This window comes from Rattus norvegicus (genome assembly GCF_036323735.1).
Source record: "Rattus norvegicus strain BN/NHsdMcwi chromosome Y unlocalized genomic scaffold, GRCr8 chrY_unlocalized_8, whole genome shotgun sequence".
NCBI classification, from domain to species: Eukaryota; Metazoa; Chordata; class Mammalia; order Rodentia; family Muridae; genus Rattus; species Rattus norvegicus.
The window spans coordinates 839,419-858,190 of NW_026947411.1; the positions used below are offsets into that span (position 1 = coordinate 839,419).

Sequence of the window (18,772 nt, forward strand, 5' to 3'; positions counted from 1 at the left end):
TTTACAAACAAGAGGTTTGTTTGCATTCCACTGGTGTGCCAATAACCTTCACATCTGTAATTGGCATGGTCTACCTGGGTCTCTCAGGAAAGATCTATATCCATTTCCTGGCAGCATGCACTTCTTAGCGTCATCAATCTTATGTAGTTTTGTGGCAGATCTATCTATCCATCTATCTATCTATCTATCTATCTATCTATCTATCTATCTATCTATCTATCATCTATCTATCTATCTACCTCTATATCTGTCTCTTGTTATCTATATCTATATCTTTATGTATATCTTTATCTATATTTATATTTATATATCTTTATCTATATCTATATCCATATCTATATCTATATATATATATATATCTATATATCTAAATATATATATATATATAACTATCTAAATAAATATATATATATGTATGTACATATATATATATGTATATATGTATATATGTATATATTTGGTGGCTCCTACAGCTATGTGGTTTGGTGGAATTTTAGGATGGATTCTGTAGAACTAGGTCAAAAATGTAGAAATGCCAATCAAATTCCTTCCTGTTATTATGGACCTATTGAAGTTGAGGTTTCTCTGGACATCAAGCCATTCCTCTTCCTGTCCATCCTTCTGAGTCTTGTGTTTCACCTGAGAAAGAATAGTGGTAAAACCGCCTAAACCCTTTTGTCTGACCCTGGGAACACAGGAAGGTACATGTTTTAGAACTGATATCTAATAGGAGTAGAGATCTGCCTTCTATAGTACATGATGGCCTGTGCTTTACTGATGTCTCATAGTTTTTGGATAAAATAAGGATTTGGGAGTATTATTTGAAGTAGGAACACAATATTGACAGTTATATTCACTCTATAACTGGTCACGCTTTGTTGCTAATTTATTGCAAAAAATGAAATTGCAAAACGGAATTATTGAGTACACATTCAGGAATATATATATATATATATATATATATATATATATATATATATATATATATATATATGGTGTCTTCTACAACTATGTGTGTATATATATATATATACATATATATATATATATGTATGGTGTCTTCTACAACTATGTGTGTGTATATATATATATATGTATGTATGTATGTATATATAAATTCTCCTATAAAGGAAAGTATAATACGAAAATAAAATACAATGCTCAATCAATTAAAGGTCTGTAGGGAAAATAATGGCCTTTGGGAAACAGAGAAATCCTAGGAAATTGAGTGTATGTCACAGGAATGGACCTGGAAATAGAATTCTTATCCAGAATAAACTCCTCCACCCCATGTTCTTAGATCATTTCTACCCATGCCATGTGCCTGACTAACTTTCTCCATTCAAAGCATGAAAACACTAATGTAGGAAAAAGAAGTCTGTAGCTTTAAAGAGATAGAGTAATTAAAACATTCCCCTGTGTCATAGGAGACACTTCTGGAAAAGGCACTCTCAAAACTGGTCACTGTTAGGAAAGCTGTTCAGCAGGTAGGCCACGGCAGTTCTCAGTGACATCATCATTAATCCCTCCCTCCAAAATCTCTTGTAACCAGGAGATCCCTGTCTTCTCCTGTGATGTCACAAGTGTGGTTGTGTCTGCAACTGCCTCTCAGATACTCCTTCAGTACCTCTAGGGTTTACTAATTGGCCTCTAATTCAGAGTAAACAGCCTTTTGGGAGGGAGAACAAAGAGGATGAAAAGATCTGATATGGGAAGAACAAAGGAAGCTGGCCTTCTGTCTTGGTATAAAAAAAAGAAAAGAAATAAGTGGTCCTTGGAACAGCTCAGTGAGTACTTGGTAGGGATTTAGTGGGATTGACAAAGAGACTGCCTTGATCTGAGCCTCCACCTGTGGGAATCAGGAGTTGGGAGCCTCTCAGAAGCATCTGGACTTGCCTGTTTTTATTGTTCCTGGATTTCAGAGAGTTTATATCACTAATTTCTTTATTCAATGGGCCAAGTGTTGTGAAGGGCACAGTTGTTTTCCTGACAGCTCATGGCCTTTACTCTTTTTGACAAGAAGAAAAAAGTCCTAAGGAAAAAGGTAGAGACAGATATAGTGTCTCTAGCTCAGAATAAACACTCCATGTTTGCATATCTATAGTGCAGTCTGAGAAGCAGCATTGCTATTAGGTGACATATCATCATCTCAGTCTTCCCACTAATATTTCCACTGACCACCACTTTACTTTTCTGAGTCAATAGGTATGATTAGCTGTCAGTTTTCTCTTCTTTTATTTCTTTCATTTTTTTTATTTTTTTAGCAATTTTATTGCTTTTTTTAACTTGATATTTCTATATTTACATTTAATGTTATTTCATTTCCCATTTTCCTACCCAAAAGGTTCCTACCTGTATCCTTCCCCTTTCTTCTCTAACCCCCCCCCCAACTGTGCCTTCACATTCCCTTGAACTTGGAGACAAACCTAGAGAGGACCAATAGCTTCGGCTTCCATTCATGATGAACAAGGTCATCCTCTGCCACATGCAGTTTGATCCATAGTTCTGTCTGTGTACATTCACTGAATGTTGGTCTAGTATCAGAAAGCTCTGGTTCATTGACATTGTTGTTCTTACGGGATTTTAAGCTCCTTCACCTCTTGTAATCCTTTCTCAAAATCTGCCAGCAAGAAGTCTGTTTCAGTTCACTGGTTTGCTCTAGCATTCACTTCTGTAGTTGACATGATCTACCTGTGTCTCTCAGGAAATATCTATGTCCAGTTGCTGGCAGATTGCACTTTTTAGCGACATCAATCTTATCTAGTTTTGGTGGCTGATATATATATATATATATATATATATATATATATATATATATATATATATATATATATATATATATACACACACACATATACATATACATATATCCTCCTTTAGGTGGCTCCAAGAACTATGTGGTTGGGTGGAGGCAACATGGATTCTGAGCAACTAGGTCAAGAATATAGAGTTCAGAAACGACAGTGCCAAATAAACTCCCTCCTGTTCTTATGAACCAATTGAAGTTGAGGTTTCACTTGCTCTCAAGCCATTCTTCTTTCTGCCCATCCCCCAGTATCTTATGTTTGGCCTTCAGAGAAATAATGGTAAAATGTATGACCCTCAAGTCTAGCAATGGGAACACAAAAAGGTAGATCGTGTAGTACCGATATCAAAAAGTACTAGAAACTGAATTCCATAGTTGTTTTGTCCTTTGCTTTTTTGAAAATTAAATTGGACACAGAAGTTTTGAGTACACATACAGGAATATTAATAAAGTATCTTATCATTGAATGTACAATGAGAAAGTGAAATACAATATTCATTCAGTTAAGGTCTGAAGGCAAAATTCTGGCCTTTGGGAAATAGAGAAATCCTGGGATATGAACTGTGTATCACAGGAATGAACCTGGGAAACAAAAATTATCTAGAAGTATCTCCTCCACTCTATATTCCTAATTCGTTTCAAGCCATGCTAAGCCCCAGACTAACTTTGTCCATTCAGAATATGTAACCTCTAATGAAGCAAAGAGAAATCTCTAGCTTTAAAGAGATGGAGTATGTAAAGGTTTCCACTGTTAGACAGGAGAAACTCCTGGAAATTGCACTCCAAATCTGGTCAATGTAAGGAAATCTGTTCAGCAGGTAGGCCATGGCAGTTCTCAGTGACATCATCATTAGGACTCCCAGAAAAATCTCTTGTAACCTGGACAGCCCTATCTTCTCCTGTGATGTCACAAGTGTTGTTGTGACTGCAAATGCCTCTCAGATATTCCTTCAGTACCTCTAGGGTTTACTAATTGGCCTCAAATTCAGAGTAAACAGCCATTTGAGAAGGAGAACAAAGAGAATGAAGAGATAAGAGATGGGCAAAGGAAGCTGGCCTTCTGTCTTGTATAAAGAAAGGAAGGAAGATGTGGTTTATGGGATAGCTCAGTGAGACATGGGTAGGCGTTGAGTGGGATAACTGAAGAGAAAGCCTTTATCTGACCCTTCCACATATGGGAATATGGAGCAGGGAGCCTCTCAGAAGCATCTGGACTTCCCTTGTTGTTATTTTTCTTGAAAGTCTGATAGTTTATATCATTAATTTCCATATCCCAAAAGCCAACTGTTGGAAAGGGCAAAGTTGTTTTTCTGAGAGCTCATGGCCTTTGTCCTTTTGGGCCAGGAGGAAGAGTTCCTTAGGAAGAAGGGAAAGACAAGAATTGTGTCCTGAGCTCAGAGTAAACTCTTTCATGCTTTGGATTCCTATAGTGCAGTTTGTGTCTGTCACTGATATCTGGAAGAGACAAGTGCTTCTACCTGAGATTTCATCATCTCAGTCTTTCCACTAGTATTACTCTACCATTCCCTGACAATGACACTTTAGATTTCTGAATGAATAGTTCTAATTAGCTGGCAGATTCTCTTCTTTTATTTCTTTCATTTTTTATCATTTTTTAACAAATTATATTGCTCTTTTAATTGGATATTTATATATTTACATTTAAAATATTATTTCTTTTCCCTATTTCTTGCCCATAAGATCCCTAATCGGTCCCACTCTCCTCCTTCTATAGGCTCACTTACTGCGCCTTCACATTCCCGTTAACTGGGATCAAAACTAGGGAGGACCAAGGGCTTCTCCTTCCATTGGGACCCAAACAGGTCATCCTCTGCTACAGATGCAATTGAGTCCGAGGTCTACCCATGTATAGTCTTTGAATATTGGTTTAGTGTATATATATATATATATATATATATATATATATATATATATATATATATATTTGTTGGTTCCTACAGCTGTGACATCATGTGGAATTTTAATTTGGATTGTGAGCAACTAGGTCAAGAATGTAGAATCCACAAATGACAATGTCAAATAGACTCCCTCCTGTTCTTTGAACCTATGGAAGATGAGGTTTCACTGGTCCTCTAGCCGTTCTTCTCCCTGCTCATCCTCCATTATCTTATGTTTGGCCTTAACAAAGAATCATGGTAAAACATCCAACCCTCAAGTCCTGCACAGGAACACATTAAGGTTGCTATTGTAGTACTGATATCAAATGGGAATAGAGAACTGAATTCTATAGTCCATGTGATCCTTTGCAGTATTGATGTCTAGTAATCTTTGGATAAATTAAGGATTTGGGAGTTTATCATTTGAAGTAGGTACACAATGTTTACACTGTTATACTCACTCTAGAGCTGGGCCCACTTTGTTGCCAAAACCATTGCAGAAAATGGAATTGGAGAACTGAATTTTTGAGTACACATTGAGGAATATTTATAAAGTCCCCAATCAAGGATTGTACAATAAAAAAGTGAAATACATATTCATTCAATTAAAGGTCTGTATGCAAAATAATGGCCTTTGGGAAACCGAGAAGACCTAGAAATTTGAACTGTATGTCACAGTAATAAAACTGGGAATAAAAATATTATCTGGAAGAATCTCCTCCACTCCATGTTCCTAAATCATTTCTACCCATGCCAAGCCCCTGACTAACATTCTCCATTCCGAGCATGTAACCACTAATAAAGCACAGAGAAGTCTCTAGCTTTAGGGAGATTTAGTAAATGAAGGTTTCCACTGTGTACCAGGAGTCACTCCTGGAAAGGGCACCCTTGAATCTGGTCAGGAAATTGTTCAGCAGGTAGGCCATGGCAGCTTTCAGTGACATCAGCATTAGTCCCTCCCTGAATAATCTCTTGTATCCTGCCTCTCAGATATTCTTTCCTTACGTCTAGGATTAGTATAGTGGCCTCTACTTCAGAGTAAACAGCCTTTGGGAAGGAGAACAAAGATGATGAAGAGATCAGAGATGGGGAAAAGGAACCTGGCCTTCTGTCTTGTTATTAAAAAAAGGAAGAAATACGTGGCCCATGGGAAAGCTCAGTGAGTCCTGTGTAGGAGTTGAGTGGAATCGCTGAAGAGATAGCCTAGACCTGAGCCTTCCACATATGGGAATAAAGAGATTGTAGCCTCTCAGAAGCATCTTGACATCCCTGGTTTTTATGGTTCCTGGAAGTCAGAGAGTTTTTATTATTACTTTCTTTATTCCAAAAGACAGGTTTTTATCTTGGCACATTTGTTTTCCTGACAGCTCATGGCTTTTACTCTTTTTGCCCAGAAGAAAAACCTCCTAAGGAAGAAGAGACAGACAAGTATCGTGTCCTCAGCTCAGAGTAAACTCCTCCGTGCTTTGGATACCTATTGTGCAGTTTGTGTCTGACACTGATATCTGGGAGAGAGAAGTGCTTCTAATTCAGACTTCATCATCTCAATATTTCGACTAGTATTACTCTGACTGCCATTCCCTGACAGTGACCCATTTGATTTCTGAGTCCATAGATGTGATTAGCTGGAAGTTCTCTTTTCTTTTATTTCTTTCATTTTTTTATATTTTAACAAATACATTGCTTTTTTATTTGGATATTTCTATATTTACATTTCAAATGTTATTTCCTTTCCCACTTTTCTGTCCATAAGATCACTAACTGGTCTGCCTTACTGTCCCTTGAACTAACAGTCAAACCTAGAGAGGACTAAGGGCTTCTCATTCCAATAGTGCCCAAAAAGGCCATCCTCTGCAACATAAGCATTTGGAACCATAGGTTTGTCCACGAATAGTCTTTGATTATTGTTTTAGATCCAGAACATACTGGTTCATTGACATTGTTGTTCTTATGTGGTTGAACTCAGCATCAGCTCTTATAATTCTTTCTCAAAATCTACATAACTCTGGTGTCAGAAAAGTAATAAGACTGTAGTGTTCCTTCTATTTCTAGTTTGTTGAATAGTTAGGAGAATATTGGTATTAGGTGTTCTATGAAGGTCTGAGAGAATTCTGTACTAAACCTTCCTCATCCTGGGATCTCTTGGTTAGGAGACATTTAATGACTGCTTCTACTACTTTACAAGTAAAGGGAGTATTTAGATGGTTTATCTGATCGTGATTCAAGATACTTTGGTATCTTGTATCTGTCTAGAAAATTATCCATTTGATCCTTGCTTTCCTGTTTTGTTAAGTATATGCTTTTATAGTAGGATCTGATAATTTTTTGAGCTTCCTCATTTTCTATGGTTATATCTCTATTTCACTTCTGATTGTGTTATTTTTAATTTGAATACAAAGGATTTACCTATCTTCTGGATTTTTCAAAGAACCAGCTCCTGGTTTTGTTGATTCTCTACATAATACCTTTTGTTTCTACTTGGTTGATTTCAGTACGGAGTTTGATTATTTCCTGCTGTCTAGTACTCTTGGTGTATTTGGATTTTTATTGGTTCTGAGATTTCAGGTGTTCGGACAAACTGCGAGTGTATCATAGCTCCTGTTTCTTTGTGGAGGCTCTCAGAGCTATGAGTTTTCCTCTTAGCATTGCTTTTCTGTGTTCCCAATTTATGCATTCATTTTCATTAAATTCTAGAAAGTCTTTAATTTTTTTCTTTATTTCTTCCTTGAACAAGTTCTCATCAAGTAAATCATTCTTATGCTACCATGTATATGTGGGACTTTGGTTGTTCTTGTTGTTATTGAAGACCATTCTTAGTGATTTCATAGTTTGCATGGAATTAATTCAATCTTCTTGCATCTTTTGAGGCCTTTTTTGTGATGGATCATATTATCAATTTGTAGAAGGTACCATGTAGGACTGAGAAGAAAGTGTCAGGAGCCATATCAGGACAAGCTCATAACTAACAGGTGATCATCCTCAGATGGACAGCCTTGGATTATTTTATAATCCACAACTGGTTTGCCCTTATTAAGCAAGGTTGTAAGAGATTCATTTTTGGAAAGTTTCCTGCTATTGAAATGCTATTCATGTTATTATTAGTAGACATATATAGCAATCATTGAGTAAGAGCACACCCCTTTGAAGCAGATCTCTGCAGGCCTCCGAAGTTGCACTGTCCCGTAGTGATGCTATTCATACAAATAGATGAATTCTTTAGTCTTAATAATGATCCTACAATAATTCCTAAAATTATATGAATGGTTATTAAGCTCTTATATAGTGGAACTCCTACAAGTCTCTTTCTAATAGTCAGAATTCCAGTGACAACTCCAGTCTCCCAGGTGTCACCAGTTAATTATTCTGAGACAGTAAACAGACTTTCTCCTACTCAGAACACAATTCAAGAAGTTGCAAAAACAGTTATCAAGTGTCATAAACTATTTGTTACAGGTGCAAGGACAGGGGATAAGATATTGACTGTGTTTATCTGTAAATAACTTCACTAACAACTATGGTTTTAGACATTCAGTGAACCTGTAGAGCTGACACTGGTGATGAATGTTTAGCCAGATAATTACTCCTGATGGATATCCATGTAAACATTCTCGGTTGTAAACTTGTATTTCTATTTACGCTTTGATCTTTCATATGTACTTGTGGTGAACAATTTAACACCTGATCATGTATTCTGAAAGATTTTTAGGTGCTGAGGACAAAGAGAAGACACACATAAGGAGTGAGACAGAGGGTCTAAACTGGAAGGACAGAGACAGATGGACAGAGCAGGAGAGGGGATGACCTGAAAAGACCAGTTTGAGATAAGGAGAACAAAGGTAAGTAGAACTAAGACAAAAAGATCTGGGCTGAGAAGTAATGTAGAGAGGAATAACTTATGTAACATAAGAGAGCAATCTAGAGAATGCAGGTGAAAAGAGGACAAAAGAAGAAGCTGGAAAGAACAGAAGGTGCAGGCAGGTTTCTCCTTATCTTGGGACAGAAAAGGACATTTCTTATAGCAATGCAAAATTAGTCTTGTTAAAAGGAACAGGCCTTTTCTTTTACAAACTTGGGTTTAAATCACTTAGCATTAAAAGGGTAGAAGCGATTTCTTTCTCTCTGTAATAAAGATTGGAGTTCATCTTTCTGTACTGGTCCTTGGTCTTTTGCACCATATGCATATGTAAGTATTGATGTCTGTGTAAGTATGCAATTATGAGAATGTATGCATGTGTGTGTGTGAGTGTGTGTGTGTGTGTGTGTGTGTGTGTGTTTGTGTAAGAATGTAATTGTGACTCTGCTCCCAGACCCCGTGAGAGAGAGACCCAACCGCCTGGTCAGGTGGGCACTCCTGAGGCTGCAGAGCTGAAGAGACAACCAACACTGCCCACCCCTGCCCACATCCCTGGCCCAAGAGGAAATTGTATAAGGCCTCTGGGCTCCCGTGAGGGCGGGCCCAGGAGCGGCAGGACCCCTGCCTGAGACACCACCAGAACCTGAAGGAAACAGACTGGATAAACAGTTCTCTGCACCCGAAACCTGTGGGAGGGAGAGCTAAACGTTCAGATAGGCAGACAAGCCTGGGAAACCAGAATAGACTGCTCTCTGCACATACATCTCGGAAGCAAGAGGTAAAAACAAAAGGCCATCTGGAACCCTGATGCACTGAAGCTCCCGGAAAGGGTGGCGTAGATCTTCCTGGTTGCTGCCGTCACAGAGAGCCCGTGGGCAGCACCCTGTGAGTGAACTTGAGCCTCGGGACCACAGGTAAGACAAACTTTCTGCTGCAAGTGACCTGCCTGGTGAAATCAAGACACAGGCCCACATGAACAGCTGTAGACATGTACAGAGGAAAAACTACATGCCCAAAAGCAGAACACTCTGTCACCATAACTGACTGAAAGAGAGGAAAACAGGTCTACAGCACTCCTGACACACAGGCTTATAGGACAGTCTAGCCACTGTCAGAAATAGCAGAACAAAGTAACACTAGAGATAATCTGATGCCGAGAGGCAAGCGCAAGAACCCAAGCAACAGAAACAAAGACTACATGGCATGATCGGAGTCCAATTCTCCCACCAAAAAAAAAAAAAAAAAAAACATGGAAAATCCAAACACACCAGAAAAGCAAGATCTAGTTTCAAAATCATATTTGATCATGATGCTGGAAGACTTCAAGAAAGACGTAAAGAACTCCCTTAGACAAACACAGGAAAACATTAATAAACAAGTAGAAGCCTACAGAAAGGAATCACAAAAATCCCTGAAAGAATTCCAGGAAAACATAAATAAACAAGTAGATGCCCATAGAGAGGATACAAAAATCCCTGAAAGAGTTCCAGGAAAGCACAATCAAACAGTTGAAGGAATTAAAAATGGAAATAGAAGCAATCAAGAAAGAACACATGGAAAAAAACCCTGGATATAGAAAACAAAAAGAAGAGACAAGGAGCTGTAGATATAAGCTTCACCAACAGAATACAAGAGATGGAAGAGAGAATCTCAGGAGCAGAAGATTCCATAGAAATCATTGACTCAACTGTCAAAGATAATGTAAAGCAGAAAAAGCTACTGGTCCAAAACATACAGGAAATCCAGGACTCAATGAGAAGACAAAATCTAAGGATAATAGGTATAGAAGAGAGTGAAGACTCCCAGCTCAAAGGACCAGTAAATATCTTCAAAAAAACATAGAAGAAAACTTCCCTAACCTAAAAAAAGAGATACGCATAGACATACAAAAAGCCTACAGAACTCCAAATAGATTGGACAAGAAAAGAAACACCTCCTGTCACATAATTGTCAAAACACCAAACGCACAAAATAAAGAAATAATATTAAAAACAGTAAGGGAAAAAAGTCAAGTAACATATAAAGGCAGACCTATCAGAATCACACCAGACTTCTTGCCAGAAACTATGAAGGCCAGAAGATCCTGGACTGATGTCATACAGACCCTAAGAGAACACAAATGCCAGCCCAGGTTACTGTATCCTGCAAAACTCTCAATTATCATAGATGGAGAAACCAAGATATTCCATGACAAAACCAAATTTACACAATATCTTTCTACAAATCTAGCAGTACAAAGGATATTAAATGGTAAAGCCCAACATAAGGGGGCAAGCTATACCCTAGAAGAAGCAAGAAACTAATCGTCTTGCAACAAAACAAAGAGAATGAAAGCACACAAACATAACCTCACATCCAAAAATGAATATAAAGGGAAGCAATAATCACTATTCCTTAATATCTCTCAACATCAATGGCCTCAACTCCCCAATAAAAAGAAATAGATTAACAAACTGGATATGCAACGAGGACCCTGCATTCTGCTGCCTACAGGAAACACACCTCAGAGACAAAGACAGACATTACCTCAGAGTGAAAGGCTGGAAAACAACTTTCCAAGAAAATGGTCAGAAGAAGCAAGCTGGAGTAGCCATTCTAATATCAAATAAAATCAATTTTCAACTAAAAGTCATGAAAAAAGATAAGGAAGGACATCATATTCATCAATGGGAATATCCACCAAGATGAACTCTCAATCCTAAATATCTATGCCCCAAATATAAGGGCACCTACATACATAAAAGAAACCTTACTAAAGCTCAAAACACACATTGCACCTCACACAATAATAGTGGGAGATTTCAACACCCCACTCTCATCAATGGACAGATCATGGAAACAGAAATTAAACAGTGATGTCGACAGACTAAGAGAAGTCATGAGTCAAATGGACTTAACGGATATTTATAGAATATTCTATCCTAAAGGAAAAGGATATACCTTCTTCTCAGCTCCTCATGGTACTTTCTCCAAAATTGACCATATAATTGGTCAAAAAACGGGCCTCAACAGGTACAGAAGGATAGAAATAATCCCATGCGTGCTATCAGACCACCACGGCCTAAAACTGGTCTTCAATAACAATAAGGGAAGAATGCCCACATATACGTGGAAATTGAACAGTGCTCTACTCAATGATAACCTGGTCAAGGAAGAAATAAAGAAAGAAATTAAAAACTTTTTAGAATTTAATGAAAATGAAGGTACAACATACCCAAACTTATGGGACACAATGAAAGCTGTGCTAAGAGGAAAACTCATAGCGCTGAGTGCCTACAGAAAGATACAGGAAAGAGCATATGTCAGCAGCTTGACAGCACACCTAAAAGCCCTAGAACAAAAAGATGCAAATACACCCAGGAGGAGTAGAAGGCAGGAAGTTATCAAACTCAGAGCTGAAATCTGAAGTAGAAACAAGTAGAAACAAAAAGGACCATAGAAAGTAACAACAGTACCAAAACTTGGTTCTTTGATTAAATCAACAAGATAGATAAACCCTTAGCCAGACTAAAGAGAGGACACAGAGAGTGCGTCCAAATTAACAAAATCAGAAATGAAAGGGGAGACATAACTACAAATTCAGAGGAAATTAAAAAAATCATCAGATCTTACTATAAAAACCTATATTCAACAAAACTTGAAAATCATCAGGAAATGGACAATTTCCTAGAAAGATAACAGGAACCGAAGTTAAAGCAGGAACAGATAAACCAGTTAAACAACCCAATAACTCCTAAGGAAATAGAAGCAGTCATTAAAGGTCTCCCAACCAAAAAGTGCCCAAGTCCAGACGTGTTTAGTGCTGAATTCTATCAAAACTTCATAGAAGACCTCATACCAATATTATCAAACTATTCCCCCAAATTGAAACAGATGGATCACTACCGAATACCTTCTACAAAGCCACAATTACTCTTATACCTAAACCACACAAAGACACAACAAAGAAAGAGAACTTCAGACCAAATTCCCTTATGAATATCGACGCTAAAACACTCAATAAAATTCTGGCAAACCGAATTCAAGAGCACATCAAAACAATCATCCACCATGATCAAGTAGGCTTCATCCCAGGCATGCAGGGATGGTTTAATATATGGAAAACCATCAATGTGATCAATTATATAAACAAACTGAAAGAACAAAACCACATGATCATTTCATTAGATGCTGAGAAAGCATTTGACAAAATTCAACACCCCTTCATGATAAAAGTCCTGGAAAGAATAGGAATTCAAGGCCCATACCTAAACATAGTAAAAGCCATATACAGCAAACCAGTTGCTAACATTAAACTAAATGGAGAGAAACTTGAAGCAATCCCACTAAAATCAGGGACTAGACAAGGCTGCCCACTCTCTCCCTACTTATTCAATATAGTTCTTGGAGTTCTAGCCAGAGCAATCAGACAACAAAAGGAGGTCAAGGGGATACAGATCGGAAAAGAAGAGGTCAAAATATCACTTTTTGCAGATGACATGATAGTATCTTTAAGTGATCCCAAAAGTTCCACCAGAGAACTACTAAAGCTGATAAACAACTTCAGCAAAGTGGCTGGGTATAAAATTAACTCAAATAAATCAGTTGCCTTCCTCTATACAAAAGAGAAACAAGCCGAGAAAGAAATTAGGGAAACGACACCCTTCATAATAGACCCAAATAATATAAAGTACCTCGGTGTGACTTTAAACAAGCAAGTAAAAGATCTGTACAATAAGAACTTCAAGACACTGAGGAAAGAAATTGAAGAAGACCTCAGAAGATGGAAAGATCTCCCATGCTCATGGATTGGCAAGATTAATATAGTAAAAATGGCCATTTTACCAAAAGCAATCTACAGATTCAATGCAATCCCCATCAAAATACCAATCCAATTCTTCAAAGAGTTAGACAGAACAATTTGCAAATTCATCTGGAATAACAAAAAACACAGGATAGCTAAAGCTATCCTCAACAATAAAAGGACTTCAGGGGGAATCACTATCCCTGAACTCAAGCAGTATTACAGAGCAATAGTGATAAAAACTGCATGGTATTGGTACAGAGACATTCAGATAGACCAATGGAATATAATTGAAGACCCAGAAATGAACCCACACACCTATGGTCACTTGATTTTTGACAAATGAGCCAAAACCATCCAATGGAAAAAAGATAGCATTTTCAGCAAATGGTGCTGGTTCAACTGGAGGTCAACATGTAGAAGAATGCAGATCGATCCATGCTTATCACCCTGTACAAAGATTAAGTCCAAGTGGATCATGGACCTCCACATCAAACCAGACACACTCAAACTAGTAGAAGAAAACTAGGGAAGTATCTGGAACACATGGGCACTGGAAAAAATTTCCTGAACAAAACACCAATGGCTTATGCTCTAAGATCAAGAATCGACAAATGGGATCTCATAAAACTGCAAAGCTTCTGTAAGGCAAACGACACTGTGGTTAGGCCAAAACGGCAACCAACAGTTTGGGAAAAGATCTTTACCAATCCTACAACAGATAATGGCCAAATTATATCCAACAGATATATCCAAAATATACAAAGAACTCAAGAAGTTAGACTGCAGGGAGACAAATAACCCTATTAAAAAATGGGGTTCAGAGCTAAAGAAACAATTAACTGCTGAGGAATGCCGAGTGGCTGAGAAACACCTAAAGAAATGTTCAACATCTTTACGCATAAGGGAAATGCAAATCAAAACAACCCTGAGATTTCACCTCACACCAGTGAGAATGGATAAGATCAAAAACTCAGGTGACAGCAGATGCTGGCGAGGATGTGGAGAAAGAGGAACACTCCTCCATTGTTGGTGGGATTGCAGACTGGTAAAACCATTCTGGAAATCAGTCTGGAGGTTCCTCAGAAAATTGGACATTGAACTGCCTGAGGATCCAGCTATACCTCTCTTGGGCATATACCCAAAAGATGCCCCAACATATAAAAAAGACACGTGCTCCACTATGTTCATCGCAGCCTTATTTATAATAGCCAGAAGCTGGAAAGAGCCCAGATGCCCTTCAACAGAGGAATGGATACAGAAAATGTGGTACATCTACACAATGGAATATTACTCAGCTATCAAAAACAACGGCTTTATGAAATTTCTTAGGCAAATGGTTGGAATTGGAAAATATCCTGAGTGAGCTAACCCAATCACAGAAAGATATACATGGTATGCACTCATTGATAAGTTGCTATTATCCCAAATGCTTGAATTACCCTAGATGCCTAGAGCAAATGAAACTCAAGACGGATGATCAAAATGTGAATGCTTCACTCCTTCTTTAAAAGGGGAAAAAGAATACCCTTGGTAGGGAAGAGAGAGGCAAAGATTAAAACAGAGACTGAAGGAACACCCATTCAGAGCCTGCCCCTCATGTGGCCCATACATATACAGCCACCCAATTAGAGTATGAAGCAAAGAAGTGCAGACAGACAGGAGCCGGATGTAGATCGCTCCTGAGAGACACAGCCAGAATACAGCAAATATAGAGGCGAATGCCAGCAGCAAACCACTGAACTGAGAATAGGTCCCCCGTTGAAGGAATCAGAGAAAGAACTGGAAGAGCTTGAAGGGGCTCGAGACCCCAAAAGTACAACAATGTCAAGCAACCAGAGCTTCCAGGGACTAAGCCACTACCTAAAGACTATACATGGACTGACCCTGGACTCTGACCCCATAGGTAGCAATGAATATCCTAGTAAGAGCACCAGTGGAAGGGGAAGCCCTGGGTCCTGCTAAGACTGAACCCCCAGTGAACTAGTCTATGGGGGGAGGGCGGCAATGGGGGGAGGGTCGGGAGGGGAACACCCATAAGGAAGGGGAGGGGGGAGGGGAATGTTTGCCCGGAAACCGGGAAAGGGAATAACACTCGAAATGTATATAAGAAATACTCAAGTTAAAAAAAATTCTCAAAAGAAGAGTTGAGCCTCTTCTGACACTGCAGTCCCCATGACTCTCCCACAAAGAAAGCCTAAATACCCAAAAGGAGAGCTATGCCTGACCTACTCCAGTGAGATGTGCCAATTCTCATTCTTAGAATCTAACCAAGGAGTGGAAACTTTGACAATTGTTTTTAAAATGTGACATTCTACAAAAATAGGCAAAAACTCAGAAATGGCTAATAGATTAAAAAAAAGAGTTAGAATTATATTGTTAAATGATATTTCCCCAACATCATGTAAATAGATTTTATTTTGCTTCAGTTAATTAAACATGCTATAGGAGGAAAATTTTAATTTCCTCTTTTTTTTAAACAAAATTTAACTTTTACATCCCCCTACCTATCAGAAAATCAATATTCTTATACTGGAAGATGTGCCAGGCACAGGTCAAATTTCTAGTATAACCTGTTATTACAATCATCAGTCTTGTCATTTTCAAATGATGTTCACATCATGCCTGTAAAACACAATGATAAACATGGCAGTATAACCATAAGGGCAGTGCAATGGTGTAAATAGCTTGGTGATAGCCAACAGCTCTCTAACTTGGCTTAAGTCCTGTTCAATGAAAATCGTTTGTAGTAGAAATGTAGCCATGTATATAAGACTATTGAAGCTGTGGGTGCGAAGGAGAATATACAGTCCCTTACTTACTTAAGCCAGTATCATACCTAACAACAATCAAAGCCATGTGTCCTTATATACAGAATTAATTACAGTCTCTGGAACAAACATCACAGTAAAAATCCCAGCCATAAAAAATGCAGGATAGTAATTTCAAGCCCAGTCTCAATGACTCTATCTACAAAATGTCACATGATTCAAGGCTGAGGAACATTACCGAAGAGGGAGCATGAAGATTGTAAGAGACTAAAGTTTTCTATGAGATGGTGTCTCAATGTAACACCAGAAATTACACTTATATCATCTCACTAAAACTACTGCCTAAACAACAGCTGACGAAGAGAGGGAATGGAGAAGAATGGAACTTTAGTTCTATTTCTGTTTCAAATTCTTCTTCTTCTTCTTCTTCTTCTTCTTCTTCTTCTTCTTCTTCTTCTTCTTCTTCTTCTTCTTCTTCCTCTTCTTCCTCCCTCTCTCTCTCTCTCTCTCTCTCTCTCTCTCTCTCTCTCTCTCTCATTGTTGGAGATTTCATGTTTACATTTCAAATGTTATTCCCTGTCCATGTTTTCAGTCCATACGCCCCTTAACCCTTCCCCCTACTCTTCTGTAAGGGAGTTCACATTCCCACCCATGGCCTCCCCACACTTCCCCTTTTTCCCCAACACTGGGGGTCCTACCTTGGTAGAAACAAGAGTTTCTCATTACATTTTTCCCAGCAAGGCCATCCTTTGCTACATATGCAGTTGGAACCATGGGTCTGTCTATGTATAATCTTTCTCTTGTGGTTTGGTCCTGGTATCTCTGGTTGGTTGGCAATGTTATTATTATGGGGTTGCAAATCACTTCAGCTCTTTCAATCCTTTCTCTAATTCCTCCAACCGGGTTCTGGTTCTTGGTTCAGTGGTTTGCTGTTTCCATTTTCCTCTGTATTTGACATATTCTGGCTGTGTCTCTCAGGAGGAATCAATATCCAGTCATTGTCAGCCTGCACTTCTTAACTTCATCCATCTTAACTAGTTTTGGTGTCTGTACATATATGGGCTACATGTGAGTCAGGCTCTGAATGGCAGGTCCTTCAGTCACTCTTATGAACTTTGCCTCCTTATCCCCTGTCACGGGTATTTTGGTTCCCCTTTTAAAGAAGGAGTGAAGCATCTGCATTTTGGTCATCCTTCTTCAGCTTCATGTGGTCTGTGTATGGCATGATGGGTATTTCAAGCTTTTTGGCTAATATCTGTTTATCAATGAATGCATATCAAGTGTGTTTTTCTGTGATTGAGTAACCTCACTCAGGATGATATTTTCTAGTTCCTTTTATATGACTAGAATTTCATGAAGTCATTGTTTTTACAGCTGAGTAATATTCCATTTTGTAGATGTACCACATTTCTGTATCCATTCTTCTGTTGAAGGGCATCTGGGTTCTTTCCTGCTTCTAACTATTTTAAATATGGCTGCTATGAATACAGACAAATATATTTCTCGGTTGTATGTTGGACAATATTTTGGGTATATGCTCAGGATAGTTGTAGCTGCGTCCTCATTCATGGAATGTCCAATATTCTGAGGAAACTTCAGTGTGATTTTCCGAAGGGTTGTACAAGTCTGAAATCTCACCAACAATGGAGGAGTGTTCCTCATTCTCCACATCCTCACCAGCATCTTCTGTCACCTGAGATTTATATCTTAGCCATTCTCATTGGTGTGAGGTAGACGCTCAGATTTGTTTTGATTTGAATTTCCCTGATTACTAAGGATGTTGAACATTTATTTATGTGTTTTTTGGCCATTTGATAACCTGCATCTGAGAATGTTTTGTAACTCACAGTACCCCATTTTTAATTCTGTTTTTGCTTTCTAAAGTCTAACTTCTTAAGATCTTTGTATATTTTGGATATTACCCACTATCAGATATAGGATTGGTAAAAATGTTTTCCCAAACTGTTGGTTGCAGTTTTGTCTAAATGACAATGTATTTTGCCTTACAGAACTTTGCTATTTTATGAGGTCCTATTTGTCAATTCTTGATCTTAGAGCATAAGTCATGTTTTTTTTTTTTTTGTTTTTTTTTCAGGAAACTTTCTCCAGTGCCCATGTGTTGAAGACTCTTCCCCATCTTTTCTTCTATTAGTGTAGTGCCCACCTCGACCAGCAAGGAAGACACATCACCGTTGGATTCTTCTCAACAGCCTTTATTTCAGGAAAACCTCATTCTTGATGAGGGGGGCCCCGAGGGAAAAAAGGCACTCCCCCTAAATACAAGAAAGGCTGTGGTTGTAAATTTGTCCTCTGGGGATTGGTGGAGTATGAAATACCTTATTAGCGTGAATATCACTCCAGTCTGATAACTGCCGGAGAAATGTCAATACATGCACATTGTAGGTGTTTATCACTAACAACCACAAGATGTCGGAGCCATCTTTAGACACTCCCTACATCTCCCTCTTTTTTGTTTTCTAAAATGACTGTCTAGATCTTGGTGTCACATCAGTATATGTCATTGTTTCTGTCTTAGGTCGTTCTTCTCCAGGACTCGGCCTTACTTGTCCTTGTGTAACCCTATCGACACCAAGCCCCTGTCTTAGGTTGGTCTGAACCTGAGGAATGGTGTCCGTCTCTGGATATAATGACTTCACATGA

The 18,772-nt window shown here is 38.4% G+C and overlaps 1 long non-coding RNA gene across 1 annotated transcript; it reads left to right on the forward strand.

Moving 5' to 3' along the window:
• The first annotated feature begins 1,648 nt into the window (after positions 1–1,648).
• LOC134484794 (uncharacterized) lies at positions 1,649–18,413 on the forward strand. The gene is made up of 3 exons (XR_010062599.1): positions 1,649–1,787; positions 8,403–8,540; positions 18,207–18,413. It is a non-coding gene; the product is annotated as an uncharacterized LOC134484794 (long non-coding RNA).
• The last annotated feature ends 359 nt before the right edge of the window (positions 18,414–18,772 follow it).